Source organism: Crinia signifera, chromosome 4 (genome assembly GCF_055691185.1).
Source record: "Crinia signifera chromosome 4, ASM5569118v1, whole genome shotgun sequence".
In the NCBI taxonomy this organism is placed as follows: Eukaryota; Metazoa; Chordata; class Amphibia; order Anura; family Myobatrachidae; genus Crinia; species Crinia signifera.
In genome coordinates, this window is record NC_139220.1 from 15,093,706 (window position 1) to 15,110,046 (window position 16,341).

Here is a 16,341-nt window from a genome sequence, read left to right on the forward strand (position 1 = left end):
ATGGATAAGTGGATAAATCTGCACCACACTTCAGGAAAGGGAAAGAGGTACCATACGTCCCTTCAAGGGATTGGCGTCTCCTCTTCTCCGAAAGATAATATGTATCACCAAATATCGAATCACATCGGGATCCTTTTCTCCTTTGTACATATAACCGTGCACCAGTGAACCATATGGGAGCAAAATAGAACCAAATATGGTGTAATAAAATTTCATTTATTTGGTCACAAACATAAAGGCATAAAAAACAAAGTACAATGTTAAAGGAGTGTAATTAAGGCCAGATGGAAAATGAACCATTCGTGGGGATTCAAGCAATTACCAGAAATGGTGGAGAACTTGATGAAGGAAAGTTCTCAAACGAGCATCAGGGGTGGAAGTCCCGGAAACTTCCTGCCTCGAATGGGTATACACCACGGGGGTCCTGGTAACGCGATCCTCAGATGGATATCTGACAGCTGTAGTCCTACGCGTTTCTACCGCTGCTGCGGTCTTGATAAAGACCGCAGCAGCGGTAGAAACGCGTAGGACTACAGCTGTCAGATATCCATCTGAGGATCGCGTTACCAGGACCCCCGTGGTGTATACCCATTCGAGGCAGGAAGTTTCCGGGACTTCCACCCCTGATGCTCGTTTGAGAACTTTCCTTCATCAAGTTCTCCACCATTTCTGGTAATTGCTTGAATCCCCACGAATGGTTCATTTTCCATCTGGCCTTAATTACACTCCTTTAACATTGTACTTTGTTTTTTATGCCTTTATGTTTGTGACCAAATAAATGAAATTTTATTACACCATATTTGGTTCTATTTTGCTCCCATATGGTTCACTGGTGCACGGTTATATGTACAAAGGAGAAAAGGATCCCGATGTGATTCGATATTTGGTGATACATATTATCTTTCGGAGAAGAGGAGACGCCAATCCCTTGAAGGGACGTATGGTACCTCTTTCACATGACAGAGAACCAGCCCAGTGAGCCCACAGACAGTGCCAGACACCCTCTGCCTCTCCATGTTACACAGCAAAGACACAGCTACTCACCAGACACACCAGGTGAGCGCCCCACACCGCCATACCTCCCAACATGACCCTCTCCAGGAGGGACAGAATGCTCTGTTTCTGGACTTCCATCTTAATTTATGATTGTCATCACCTGTTTTAAACAGGGTAATTGACACCATCCTGTACTGCCACGCAGGACCCTCACCCACTGGCAGAAGCTGCACAGTATCTCCCACCCTCCTCTTTAGTCCCCCTTATGCCCACACACCCCAATCACTACCCAGCCTCCTGTTTTCCTATGTCGTGACCTCCGCCAGTGGGGAGCCGCTGACTCAGAAACACCCTACTATACTATTGCACACACACACACACACCTAAACAACATGCACACACAGTCCCCCCCCCCCCCACACCCACAAATGTCACTGTACCCAGGGCCGGCGCCACCACTAGGCAGTGCTAGGCATTTGCCTAGGGCGCCGGCCACTGGGGGGGCGGTAGTTGGGAGCAGGGTCACCCAGAAGGCTGTTGGGAGCAGCCTCCCTTCCCCCCTGGATCAGCGCGCCGGCCGGGCCGCACATGTTAATGCTGGGCAGCGCTGAGCACTTGGCTCACCCTCAGACGCTGCCCAGCTGTACGCGGAAGATGTCTGCACCGGGACTGAATACACAGCACAGTGAGCCCTGCACCCTCCTGCCCGGTAAGCGAGACCTCCTCACTCCCGCCTGCTGAGCCAGCTCGCCCGCACGCTGTGCCCCCCCCCCCAAAGCAGCACAGCGGCCGCATTAACCCTCTACCCACCCGTGGAGCGGGTGAGCGCCGGGGCGCCCCCCTGCCTGGGGCGCTCCGGTGCCTGGCACCGGCACTGACTGTACCATCCACACTATCAATGTACATCTTACTCTGTAACCGCTTTTTAATTAAACAAAACAATACACACCCCCTTCCACATCATATGCTCTCTATTTAACACATTTCACCTATAACTCAAGTTGCAATACAGGCCATCTTTCATACAATTCTAACCATCTTTCTCATATACAAATGTTCACAAATTAAGGGGGCGCAGCCCCTTACGACGGTGTGAAGAGCGCCCGTAGGGCGCGATGAATCACCTAGTATATATATATATATAATTCTAAAAAGAACAAGAGCGCTCCATAGTGCGTTTATCACAAGTAAAAAAGTTTTATTGTAAAATCACGATCCCACATTGAGCAAGTTAATGGGTCACGTACCGGTAGAGTCGGTTAGCACAACCGTTGTGGCTCAATGTGGGATCGTGATTTTACAATAAAACTTTTTTACCTGTGATAAATGCACTAGGGAGCGCTCTTGTTCTTCTTAGAATAATACTGTAATGTGTGAATCCAGGTGAGTGCAAGTGGAGCTGCCGGTCATAAATCTGACCTAAAGTGCTGACAAAGATTTCCACATATATCTTTCTACTTGTTATTTACATATATATATGCATGCGTAATTAATGTCTGTACAAATTGTTTCATGGGATGATTAGAAATCAACAATGGTTTATGGCCGATGTCGAATAGTTTTGACATCGATGGGGGAGAACCAGAATAGTTTAGTTTTTGCTTTTTACCCAAGGAGCCAGGACACGGAGCATAGCTGCGTCCCCGACAACCGCAAAACTGAGGTTCCATTTGTTGTGAAAAGTGTCTCTGGGTCGAATCTTATGGTAATATCTCCCAGCTCCTGACTCCCCCACATATAGTTATACATCTGCCCCATACATATAATGCAGCATGGAGGGGCTCAGTGAGGGCGGCAGTGTAGGTGTGTAAGTGTCTGATGGGGTCACACAGAGAATAAAAGGACATCTGTCCTGCCTCATAATCCAGGTATATCCTCACTCTGTCACAGGTGATATTGTCAGGTAACCGGATCTCTGTACTGTCATGTATCACGGAGTACTGATTATTATACCTACACAGACACCAGGACTTGTTATTATCCCCAATGTATGACTGGTCTCCTGTCCTGTCTATACTGGGATAACACATCCCCACCACCCAGTACCCTGACTTACTGACATCCACCTCCCAGTAATGTCGCCCTGAGGAGATTCCCCTGGTGCTTATTACCTGATGATATTGAAATCTCTCTGGTGTTACTGGGCGATTCTGGTTTATATCTGACCAGAATGTAGATTTCCTGTCACCTGATATCTGTATATTATTACCAGCTGTGGCTACATCCAGTAATAGGTCTGTAGGTTCCTGCACATAGATCCCTGTATTTATCCCTGTTATTATATCAGACTCTGTATTACCAGCTGTGGTTATATCCAGTAATAGGTCTGTAGGTTCCTGCACATAGATCCCTGTATTTATCCCTGTTATTATATCAGATAATGTGTGTAATGTCACTGAGATGATACCCACATCCAGACCTCCTGCACCACGGACCTGGTTATCATGTCTCTCTGTGTCCTCAGTGTCACACAAGTCCCCTGTGTCTGGTTCCTGTAAGACAGTCACTGGGTCAGACATGTTACACAGCTCCTCAATGTGACGCATCTTCCCGGACAGCTCGTCCTTCTTTATTTCCAGCTGCTGGATCAGATCAGAGACTGAGAGTGAAACGCGCTGTTCCTGCCTGGAGATCTCACTCAGGACTCTCTTCTCCAGGTCTTCCAGCTGTCTCCTGATGTCTCTAAACAGGGCAGTGACTGTCTCTGTTACACCCGCTGCTTTTCCCTGATCCTCTCTCCTGCGCTCCTGTAGACTCTGGACTCTTTTCTCAGTCTCCGCTCTCTTTGTGGTCAGTTTCTGCAGAACATTCCTCAGCTTCTCCTTCTTCTTCTCAGAGGCCTCACCCAGCATCTCCACCCGGTGTCCCCGATGTTCTCCAGTAAAACTGCAGGACACACAGATACAGGCAGCATCCTCAGTGCAGTAATACTCCAGGACCTTCTTATGGACGGAGCATTTCCTGTTCCCCAGGGCAGTGGTGGGGTCACATAAGACGTGTTCTGCTGACTTGCTGTGTACTCTCAGGTGTTTATCACACAGATGAGCCTCACACAGCAGACAGGACTTAGCAGCAGGTACAGGAGATTCCACACAGTAAGTGCAGCAGATCCCGGTCTCCTCCTGATCAGGCCGAGCAGACAGGAACCTCCCCACTATGTTACACAGAGGAATGTTCTGTATCAGTGCAGGACGCTCCTGACACTCTGCTCTGCACTCAGGACAGCTATAAACTCCAGCCCCCTCCTGTGTATCCAGCACACGATCAATACAGACCCGGCAGAAGTTGTGGCCACATCTCAGGGTTACAGGATCTGTATAAATGCTCAGGCAGATGGAACAGTCCAGCTCCTGTCTCAGATCAGCAGACGCCATCGCTGGCAGCAGGAAGGAGAAATGAAAGAGGCGGTCCCTGACACTCAGATACCAGTGAGGTCACATCCTGCACACAGGGGGAGGGGGAGCTGTCACTCAGATACCAGTGGGGTTACATTCTGCACACAGGGGGAGGGGGGCTGTCACTCAGATACCAGTGAGGTCACATCCTGCACACAGGGGAAGGGGGAGCTGTCACTCAGATACCAGTGAGGTCACATTCTGCACACAGGGGGAGGGGGAGCTGTCACTCAGATACCAGTGGGGTCACATTCTGCACACAGGGGGAGGGGGAGCTGTCACTCAGATACCAGTGAGGTCACATTCTGCACACAGGGTGCGGCTGAGCTGTCACTCAGATACCAGTGAGTGCATAACTTTTTTGAAGTCTAGGATCGGGACTCCTGTGCGTGGCCCTGCCATTCGCAAAAAAGGGTATGACCTCTGTAAATGGGTGGAAATACTGCAATCACTATCCACACCCCTGTTTTTTGCCACTCTGTGAGCAAGGCCAGTGCTCAGTGCCATATGAGGGACAGTCACAAAATATTGTGACTGTCCCGAGAAAATCGGGACAGTAGAGATGTATGGTGGGCGTATTCCATAAGTTTCCACACTGATGATTGGTGCTGGGGTAAGATGTCCCGTTGCTGATAGGAAAGAGTTATTTTGGGTGGGGCTGATTGCCTAGACATGCAGAGGAGATCGTTACCTTGTTTTGTGATTATTTCTGGATTTTACGTTATATTTGTTCCCGTTACTGTATTTTTTTGGTTTGTCTGAATATAACACCATACTTACCATATGCATAATACAGTATAGAAATATCCTCAGAAGTGGGTGCAATGGGAACTTGCAGGGGTCCTTGGGTTGGTAATCCAGTACCAAACAAAAAACTGAATGTATTGGCAATGCGATAGATATAACCAGGCTGTCAACTGGCAATCATAAGTATCCGGGCCAACAGAAGCACAGCAATGCCCACCACCACATGACTCACCCACAGCCCTGCGCCACCACATGACTGACCCACAGCCCTGCCCGCCACCACATGACTGACCCACAGACCTGACCGCCACCATATGACTGACCCACAGACCTGCCCGCCACCACATGACTGACCCACAGCTCTGCTTGGCACCACATGACTGACCCACAGCCCTGCCCGCCACCACATGACTGACCCACAGACCTGACCGCCACCATATGACTCACCCACAGCCCTGCCCGCCACCACATGACTGACCCACAGCTCTGCTTGACACCACATGACTGACCCACAGACCTGACCGCCACCATATGACTCACCCACAGCCCTGCCCGCCACCACATGACTGACCCATAGCCCTGCCCGCCACCACATGACTGACCCACAGCTCTGCTTGACACCACATGACTCACCCACAGCCCTGCCCGCCACCACATGACTGACTCACAGGTCTGCTCGCCACCACATGACTGATCCACAGCTCTGCTCACCACCACATGACTGACCCACAGCTCTGCTCGTCACCACATGACTGACCCACAGGTCTGCTCGCCACCACATGACTGATCCACAGCTCTGCTTGACACCACATGACTGACCCACAGACCTGACCACCACCATATGACTCACCCACAGCCCTGCCCGCCACCACATGACTGACCCACAGCTCTGCTTGACACCACATGACTGACCCACAGCCCTGCCCACCACCAAATGACTGACTCACAGGTCTGCTCGCCACCACATGACTGATCCACAGCTCTGCTCGCCACCACATGACTGACCCACAGCTCTGCTCGTCACCCCATGACTGACCCACAGCCCTGCCCACCACCACATGACTGACCCACAGCCCTGCCCACCACCACATGACTGATCCACAGCTCTGCTTGACACCACATGACTGACCCACAGACCTGACCACCACCATATGACTCACCCACAGCCCTGCCCACCACCACATGACTGACCCACAGCTCTGCTCGCCACCACATGACTGACCCACAGCTCTAGAGAAGTGAGAATGACTAACTGCGTTCGAGCGGCGGTTCAGTAGGGTGCTGCTGGATGTCTGGGGTAAGACTACAGAAATTACCCTAGAGTACAGTAACAATAAAAGGAAGTAGCAGGAGTGTCTTTTTCTTTTATTGTTACTGACCCACAGCCCTGCCCACCACCACATGACTGACCCACATGTCTGCTCGCCACCACATGACTGACCCACAGCCCTGCCCACCACCACATGACTGACCCACAGCCCTGCCCACCACCACATGACTGACCCACAGCCCTGCCCGCCACCACATGACTGACCCACATGTCTGCTCGCCACCACATGACTGACCCACAGCCCTGCCCACCACCACATGACTGACCCACAGCCCTGCCCACCACCACATGACTGACCCACAGCCCTGCCCGCCACCACATGACTGACCCACATGTCTGCTCGCCACCACATGACTGATCCACAGCCCTGCCCACCACCACATGACTGACCCACAGCCCTGCCCACCACCACATGACTGACCCACATGTCTGCTCGCCACCACATGACTGATCCACAGCTCTGCTCATCACCACATGACTGACCCACAGCTCTGTTTGCCACCACATGACGTACCCACAGCCCTGCCCACTATTCCACCTTGGCCCTAACTGTGTGGAGTTTGTATATTCTCCTTGTGGTTGAGTGGGTTTCTTACCACAATCCAAAAATATTTATGGAAGAACCATTATCATGTGGCTGTATACTAGATAAATATTAGAACCACACTGCGGTTAACATGGGGAGCTGAGGTCAGTCCCGGATTTCCCACTAGGCACATGCCTAGGGCGGCTCCTGCTGGGGGAGGTACAGCAGATTCCTTCCCTGCATGATACAGGGAGAAGTGCAGTTGGAGTGGGTCAATGCATGAGATCTAAAGGCGGTGTGGGGTTCCAACTCTCATTAGGGGAGGCTCATTATACTCTATACTACAGGGAGGTCAAAATTAGGTTGACAATGGGAAGGTCAACAGTGAAAAGGTCGACATGCATTATATTCTATACTGTGGTGACAGTGGCGGTACATTATACTCTATTATATAGGGAAGGGGAGGCACATACATTATTGGGGGGCATAAAGGCAAACAAAAGTATTATTTGGGGTCTAGTAATGTTGTGCCTAGGGGGCGGCCAGACTTCTAAGTCCACCTATCTCTGATTTGGCGCACTATTACATTCTGCGTAACTGTTCTCTTACTAATAATCACTGTTCAGAATCAGAATCAGCTTTATTGGCCATGTATACATGTGTACACTAGGATTTATTTGTGGACAACACAGCAGCACCAGTATGAGAAAGAGAAGAAGGAAGGGGGGGAGGGCTACATACATTATAAGCATTTTAATCCTTAAGGTACGTTTTTAGTGGACAGGCTTGTCTAACACAATCCTTCCTTAACGCTTCCTAGCCCTGGCTGAGTATATATCTTTGACAGGGGGAAGGCCAGTTCCAATGATCTTTTCTGCTGTCCTCACCACCTCTGTAGTTTTTGTTTGTCATTTTCACTGCCCCCCCCCCCCCATACAAAATTGTGATGGAGGAGCATAGGACGGACTCCACGATTGCAGTGTAGAAAACACACAGCAGATCCTGCGGAATGTTGAATTTCTTGAGTTGAGTAAGAAGAACAGTCGCTGTTGGGCTTTTTTGACATTATTGGTTATGTTTGGTCCCCATTTCAAGTCACTGGTAATGGTTGTCCCCAGGAATTTGAAGGATTCAACCCTCGCCACCTCTGCGTTGGATATTTCTAGCGGGGCCAGGGCTTTTGGTTTCTTTTTGAAGTCAATCACCATCTCGACTGTTTTGGACGGGTTTAGGACAAGGTTGTTGTCGCAGCACCACTGTGTCTTTTGTTTACTTCTAATCTGTATGCGGATTCGTCGCCGTCTTTGATTAGGCCGATGACAGTGGTGTCATTTGCAAATTTTATGATTTTCACTGATTTCGCCATTGAGGTGCAGTCGTTAGTGTAGAGCAAGGGTGGCCAAACCTGTCCTCAAGATCTACCAACGGTGCATGTTTTCCAGGCAACCTGTGGATCTATAGTAGGAATGAATGCAGCATGTTTTAAAATGTGACGCACCAGCTAGGTAGCCTGGAAAACGTGGACCGTTGGTAGATCTCGAGGACTGGTTTGGCCACCCCTGGTGTAGAGGGAGAAGAGCAGCGGGGAGAGGACGCATCCTTGAGGGGCACCAGTGCTGATTGTGCGTGCACTGGACATCTGGGCACCGGCTTTCACCTCCTGTGTCCTTTCCGTTAGGAAGTCCGCAATCCAGGAGCATGTTGATTCTGGTACTCCTAAGGAATGGAGTTTTGGTTACAGGATGTGGGGGGCGATGGTGTTGCCCCCCACATTCCTTTAATATTTGAATTACATCCATTACTTTTGTACCAGGCTCCGGCTTTCTAACACTAACACTTATTAACAAACAGGGGGAAATGTAATATGATGAGAGAATCAGGAAGTGAGAAATTTGGTAAGAAATCGACAGTTTTTTTTAAAGCGGCAATCATTTACACTGCAAAATTTGGAAGTGTAAATGATTGCCGCTTTAAAAAAACTGGAGATTTCTTACCAAATCTCTCATCCTATTAAATGTCACCCACAGTTTTGTCACTGGTGAGCTGCTCTGGGCTTTCTGGCTTATGCTGATTTTTGAGGCGCCGCATCACGCACCTAGATATAGCAATAGGGACCCCCAATATACAGAGAAGCCTAGATGGATGGCTTGGGGGTCTTACCCACGTATGTGCAAATATATGTAACCAAGATCTCTGAATCTACCATGCGGTTTTTATGTCTGGTTACTGATGTCACATCGCTAGGTCGATACTATGAAGAGATACATTGGGTCAACCATTAAAGATAGTAAGGACATACCCTTTAGCCCAAAATATATTTAGATATGCTGAAGTTGCCCCCCCCCCCCCCTTGATAGGTAGGAAATCATCTATTATTAATTATTTGAATTCTAAATTTTATTGAAAATTTCTTTGAAAGCTTCAACTTCAAAACTGCAGAAACTTGGAGAAATGATGTTGCTTCATTGGTGCCTAGTACTGCCGTATCTACCTGTCTTGTGCCTAGTACTGCCGTATCTACCTGTCTGGTGCCTAGTACTGCCGTATCTACCTGTCTTGTGCCTAGTACTGCCGTATCTACCTGTCTTGTGCCTAGTACTGACGTATCTACCTGTCTGGTGCCTAGTACTGCCGTATCTACCTGTCTGGTGCCTAGTACTGCCGTATCTACCTGTCTTGTGCCTAGTACTGCCCTATCTACCTGTCTTGTGCCTAGTACTGCCCTATCTACCTTGGTGCAACCTTTTGCCCTAAAAACAATATTGTGAGGTGTGAGGTGTTCAGAATAGACTAGAAATGAGTGGAAATTAATGTTATTGAGGTTAATAACAGCGTAGGAGCAAAAAAAAAAAATGCTGCGATTTTAGCAGTTTTTTATGCTTTTTTAAAAATAAATCAGAACCCAAAACGTTTAGGGTTTTTTTTTTTTTTTTTTGGCAAAACCCATTAGAACCCAAAACCTGAAGGTAATCAGAACCCAAAACCTGAAAAAGTGGCTGGTGCACATGTGATGACTTATAGGTTAGTATAAGAGAGAGTAGGGTTGTTCAGGCAGATACTTCCTTTTCTCACAGATTCACAGTTTTTAACCCCTTCCTGACAGAGCCAGTCTCACTTAAGTGGGGATAACTTTTTTTTGCTTTTACTTATCCCAGTGATTTTGAGATTGTTTTTTCGTGACACATTGTACTTCAAATTAGTGGTAAATTTGGGTCGATACAGTCTGTGTTTTTTTGTGAAAAATACCAAAATGTCGTAAAAAAATGGAAAATTTAGCAATTTGCAAAATGTTAAATTTTCTGCTTGTGAGACAAATAATCATACCACTCAAAATAGTTAATAACTAACATAGACCATATGTCTACTTTATGTTTCCATCATTATTTCAACTTCCTTTTAATTTTTTTGGACACTAGGAGGCTTACAATATTAATAGCAAATTCTCAAATTTTCAAGAAAATTTCAAACACTGATTTTTTTAGGGACCAGTTCAGTTCTGATGTGACTTTGAGGGACTTGTATGTGAGACACCCCCATAAATGATACCATTTCAAAAACTGCACCCCTCACAGTATTCAAAACAGCATTTTGGAAGTTTGTTAACCCTTTAGGTGTTTCACAGGAATTAAAACAAAGTGTAGGTGAAATTTCAAAATTTCATTTTTTTTGCAGATTTGCAATTTTAATACATTTTTCTAAGGAACACAGTACATTTTACTAGAGAAATGTGACTAAAAATTGATTCCCCCAATTCTTTTGTTTTCATAAATATCCTATATGTGGCCCTAGTGTGCACGTTGACCAAACCACAGGCTTCATAATAGAAGGAGCACCTACTTGATTTTGGAGCCTCCTTTTTATGAGATTATTTTTTAGGCACCATGTAGGTTTCTAGGCACCATAAGATGCTAAAAGTTAGGAACCCCCCCACAAGTGACCCCATTTTGCAAACTACACCCCTCAGGGAATTCATCTAGGGGTATAGTGTACATTTCAAACCCCCAGGGGTTTCACCAATTGTGGTACAACTGGGCAGTGAAAATGAAAAATTATTTTTTTTACACAAAAATGCAGTTCTGGCTCCAAATTTGTCATTTTCAGAAGGTATGAAGCAGACAAAGCACCCCAAAATCTGTGCCCCAATTTCTCCCGAGTACGGCAATGCCTCACATGTGACCAAAAAATACCATTTGGGTGCATGGCAGGACTCAGAAGGGAAGGAGTGATTTTTGGATTTTGCAGCTCAGATTCTGGTGGAATTTTGGTGGGTGCTATGTCGCATTAGAAAGACCCCCCAAGCACCAATACAGTGGAACCCCCCCACAAGTGACCCCATTTTGCAAACTACACCCCTCAGGGAATTCATCTAGGGGTATAGTGTACATTTCAAACCCCCAGGGGTTTCACCAATTTTGATACAACTGGGCAGTGAAAATGAAAAATTACATTTTTTTACACAAAAATGCAGTTCTGGCTCAAAATTTTTCATTTTCAGAAGGTATGAAGGAGAAAAAGCACCCCAAAATCTGTGCCCCAATTTCTCCCGAGTACGGCAATGCCTCACATGTGACCAAAAAATACCAGTTGGGTGCATGGCAGGACTCAGAAGGGAAGGAGTGATTTTTGGATTTTGCAGCACAGATTTTGGTGGAATGAATGGTGGGTGCTATGTTGCACCAATACAGTGGAACCCCCCCACAAGTCACCCCATTTTGCAAAGTACACCCCTCAGGGAATTCATCTAGGGGTATAGTGTACATTTCAAACCCCCAGGGGTTTCACCAATTTTGATACAAGTGGGCAGTGAAAATGAAAAATTACATTTTTTTACACAAAAATGCAGTTCTGGCTCAAAATTTTTCATTTTCAGAAGGTATGAAGGAGAAAAAGCACCCCAAAATATGTGCCCCAATTTCTCCCGAGTACGGCAATGCCTCACATGTGACCAAAAAATACCAGTTGGGTGCATGGCAGGACTCAGAAGGGAAGGAGTGATTTTTGGATTTTGCAGCTCAGATTCTGGTGGAATTTTGGTGGGTGCTATGTCGCATTAGCAAGACCCCCCAAGCACCAATACAGTGGAACCCCCCCACAAGTGACCCCATTTTGCAAACTACACCCCTCAGGGAATTCATCTAGGGGTATAGTGTACATTTCAAACCCCCAGGGGTTTCACCAATTTTGATACAACTGGGCAGTGAAAATGAAAAATTACATTTTTTTACACAAAAATGCAGTTCTGGCTCAAAATTTTTCATTTTCAGAAGGTATGAAGGAGAAAAAGCACCCCAAAATCTGTGCCCCAATTTCTCCCGAGTACGGCAATGCCTCACATGTGACCAAAAAATACCAGTTGGGTGCATGGCAGGACTCAGAAGGGAAGGAGTGATTTTTGGATTTTGCAGCACAGATTTTGGTGGAATGAATGGTGGGTGCTATGTTGCACCAATACAGTGGAACCCCCCCACAAGTCACCCCATTTTGCAAAGTACACCCCTCAGGGAATTCATCTAGGGGTATAGTGTACATTTCAAACCCCCAGGGGTTTCACCAATTTTGATACAAGTGGGCAGTGAAAATGAAAAATTACATTTTTTTACACAAAAATGCAGTTCTGGCTCAAAATTTTTCATTTTCAGAAGGTATGAAGGAGAAAAAGCACCCCAAAATATGTGCATCAATTTCTCCCGAGTACGGCAATGCCTCACATGTGACCAAAAAATACCAGTTGGGTGCATGGCAGGACTCAGAAGGGAAGGAGTGATTTTTGGATTTTGCAGCTCAGATTCTGGTGGAATTTTGGTGGGTGCTATGTCGCATTAGCAAGACCCCCCAAGCACCAATACAGTGGAACCCCCCCACAAGTGACCCCATTTTGCAAACTACACCCCTCAGGGAATTCATCTAGGGGTATAGTGTACATTTCAAACCCCCAGGGGTTTCACCAATTTTGATACAAGTGGGCAGTGAAAATGAAAAATTACATTTTTTACACAAAAATGCAGTTCTGGCTCAAAATTTTTCATTTTCAGAAGGTATGAAGGAGAAAAAGCACCCCAAAATCTGTGCCCCAATTTCTCCCGAGTACGGCAATGCCTCACATGTGACCAAAAAATACCATTTGGGTGCATGGCAGGACTCAGAAGGGAAGGAGTGATTTTTGGATTTTGCAGCTCAGATTCTGGTGGAATTTTGGTGGGTGCTATGTCGCATTAGCAAGACCCCCCAAGCACCAATACAGTGGAACCCCCCCACAAGTGACCCCATTTTGCAAACTACACCCCTCAGGGAATTCATCTAGGGGTATAGTGTACATTTCAAACCCCCAGGGGTTTCACCAATTTTGATACAACTGGGCAGTGAAAATGAAAAATTACATTTTTTTACACAAAAATGCAGTTCTGGCTCAAAATTTTTCATTTTCAGAAGGTATGAAGGAGAAAAAGCACCCCAAAATCTGTGCCCCAATTTCTCCCGAGTACGGCAATGCCTCACATGTGACCAAAAAATACCAGTTGGGTGCATGACAGGACTCAGAAGGGAAGGAGTGATTTTTGGATTTTGCAGCACAGATTTTGGTGGAATGAATGGTGGGTGCTATGTTGCACCAATACAGTGGAACCCCCCCACAAGTCACCCCATTTTGCAAAGTACACCCCTCAGGGAATTCATCTAGGGGTATAGTGTACATTTCAAACCCCCAGGGGTTTCACCAATTTTGATACAAGTGGGCAGTGAAAATGAAAAATTACATTTTTTTACACAAAAATGCAGTTCTGGCTCAAAATTTTTCATTTTCAGAAGGAATGAAGGAGACAAAGCACCCCAAAATCTGTGCCCCAATTTCTCCCGAGTACGGCAATGCCTCATGTGTGACCAAAAAGTGGCAGGACTCAGAAGGGAAGGAGTGATATTTGGATTTTGCAGCACAAATTCTGGTGGAATGATGGTGGGTGCTATGTCGCATTAGCAAGACCCCCAAAGCACCAATACAGTGGAACCCCCCCACAAGTGACCCCATTTTGCAAACTACACCCCTCAGGGAATTCATCTAGGGGTATAGTGTACATTTCAAACCCCCAGGGGTTTCACCAATTTTGATACAAGTGGGCAGTGAAAATGAAAAATTACATTTTTTTACACAAAAATGCAGTTCTGGCTCAAAATTTTTCATTTTCAGAAGGAATGAAGGAGACAAAGCACCCCAAAATATGTGCCCCAATTTCTCCCGAGTACGGCAATGCCTCATGTGTGACCAAAAAGTGGCAGGACTCAGAAGGGAAGGAGTGATATTTGGATTTTGCAGCACAAATTCTGGTGGAATGATGGTGGGTGCTATGTCGCATTAGCAAGACCCCCAAAGCACCAATACAGTGGAACCCCCCCACAAGTGACCCCATTTTGCAAACTACACCCCTCAGGGAATTCATCTAGGGGTATAGTGTACATTTCAAACCCCCAGGGGTTTCACCAATTTTGATACAAGTGGGCAGTGAAAATGAAAAATTACATTTTTTTACACAAAAATGCAGTTCTGGCTCAAAATTTTTCATTTTCAGAAGGTATGAAGGAGAAAAAGCACCCCAAAATCTGTGCCCCAATTTCTCCCGAGTACGGCAATGCCTCACATGTGACCAAAAAATACCAGTTGGGTGCATGGCAGGACTCAGAAGGGAAGGAGTGATTTTTGGATTTTGCGGCTCAGATTCTGGTGGAATGAATGGTGGGTGCTATGTGGCATTAGCAAGACCCCCGAAGCACGGTGAAATTATGAACCTAATAATCCATAGATGTGTGGTATATTTTAAAACACTCCTTTATACATAGGCCGGGTTTGTCGGGGCAAGTGTCACACTGGAAAATAGTTTGCTTTCTTATTCCCTTTTTATAGCAAACTTTGCACCTTTTTTGTGTCCTGCCCTTTTTTCCAGTGGAGGGGATTTCATCAGGAAAATGCTGCCCTGGTACAATACGGGGGCCAGTACTAGAAGTACTGGGGCCCTCTGCCTGCTGGTTCCCAAATATTAGGCCCTTTATGACTTCCTCTTGAAAGTGCATAAATGTCCCCCTCTGGCCGGTAAACCGGAATAGCACGTAAGCGTTATACAGTGCCATCTGGATGATATACACGGCCAGCTTCTTGTACCAGATTTTTTTTTTTTTTTTTTTTTTTTTTTATTATTTGTTTATTGGTTTTTGAAAAAGTGGAATGAACAACATTTGGTAATGTGGACAGCCAATCAGAAAATACAGAGCCGATGTAATTAGAATGGGTCCTTAAACCTTATACAGTGACAAATCAGCAAAATCCGTAAAATCTTGTCCCTAAACACGGTCTCACATCTGGTATATATAGCACATAAACTACACAAAAGACTAACACAAGGGAGGAGGGGGTGGGAGGAGAGTGGGGGAAAGGAATATAGGGAGGGGTGCGGTTGGGGCTTCTGTGAATTTGAAAGCCTGTTATTTAATTGTTGTCTGAAAACAATCGTGAGGTCTTAAACTCCAACCACGGATACCACGTAGTTGTAAACTCCTGCGTCCGTTCAGGCGGCACCCTCAGGTCCTCCATTGACATATACATATCTATACGAGCAAACCATTCTTTTATCGTGGGGGGGGAGGTGGACCGCCAGCGTACTGGTATGACTGCTTTGGCGGCACTATTAAGAAATTTCAGTAAGGATTTTTTATAGGTCCGAATTGATCCGGGGTACATATTAAGTAGCCAGAACGAGGGAGTAGTAGGAATTTCCTTACCAACTATGGACTTAGCAATGGACAGTACTTGATCCCAGAAGGGGCGGAGTAGTTTGCATTCCCACCATATGTGTAGAGGGGAGCCTATCTCTTCATTACATCTCCAGCATGTGTCCGGTACTCCGGGGATCATCGTTGCTATTGTAAGTGGGCATCTATACCAGCGTGAGAGCACTTTAAACTGAGTTTCGATCACTGAATAGCTGGTAGAGCTGGCAAATGTAGCCTGGAATATTTTTGTCCAGGTCTCTTCTGTTAAGTCAATGTGAAGGTCTCTGCCCCAGGCAGAGGCATATTTAGGTAGGGCAGTATATTTGTGCTCAATTAGAAGACCATAAACTCTTGAGAGGAGATGCGCCGGGCGAGATGATGAGAGGCACATATATTCAAAAGGGGTCAGAGCTCTATTGGCAGCCATGCGCACCTCCTTACCCTGCGCATAATGTTTTAATTGCAAATATCTCCAAATCTCGGATGAGGGCAACCCCCATTTGTCTTGTATAGCAGGGAAAGGCATCACTCTTTCCCCATCCATCAGCTGGCCCACCCTCTTAATCCCGTGGTTTTTCCATGCATCAAATGCG

At 46.4% G+C, this 16,341-nt stretch overlaps 1 pseudogene; it reads right to left on the reverse strand.

Moving 5' to 3' along the window:
• Window positions 1-2,278: 2,278 nt before the first annotated feature.
• On the reverse strand, window positions 2,279-4,371 carry LOC146073760 (E3 ubiquitin/ISG15 ligase TRIM25-like; annotated as a pseudogene).
• Between the last annotated feature and the right edge of the window lie 11,970 nt (window positions 4,372-16,341).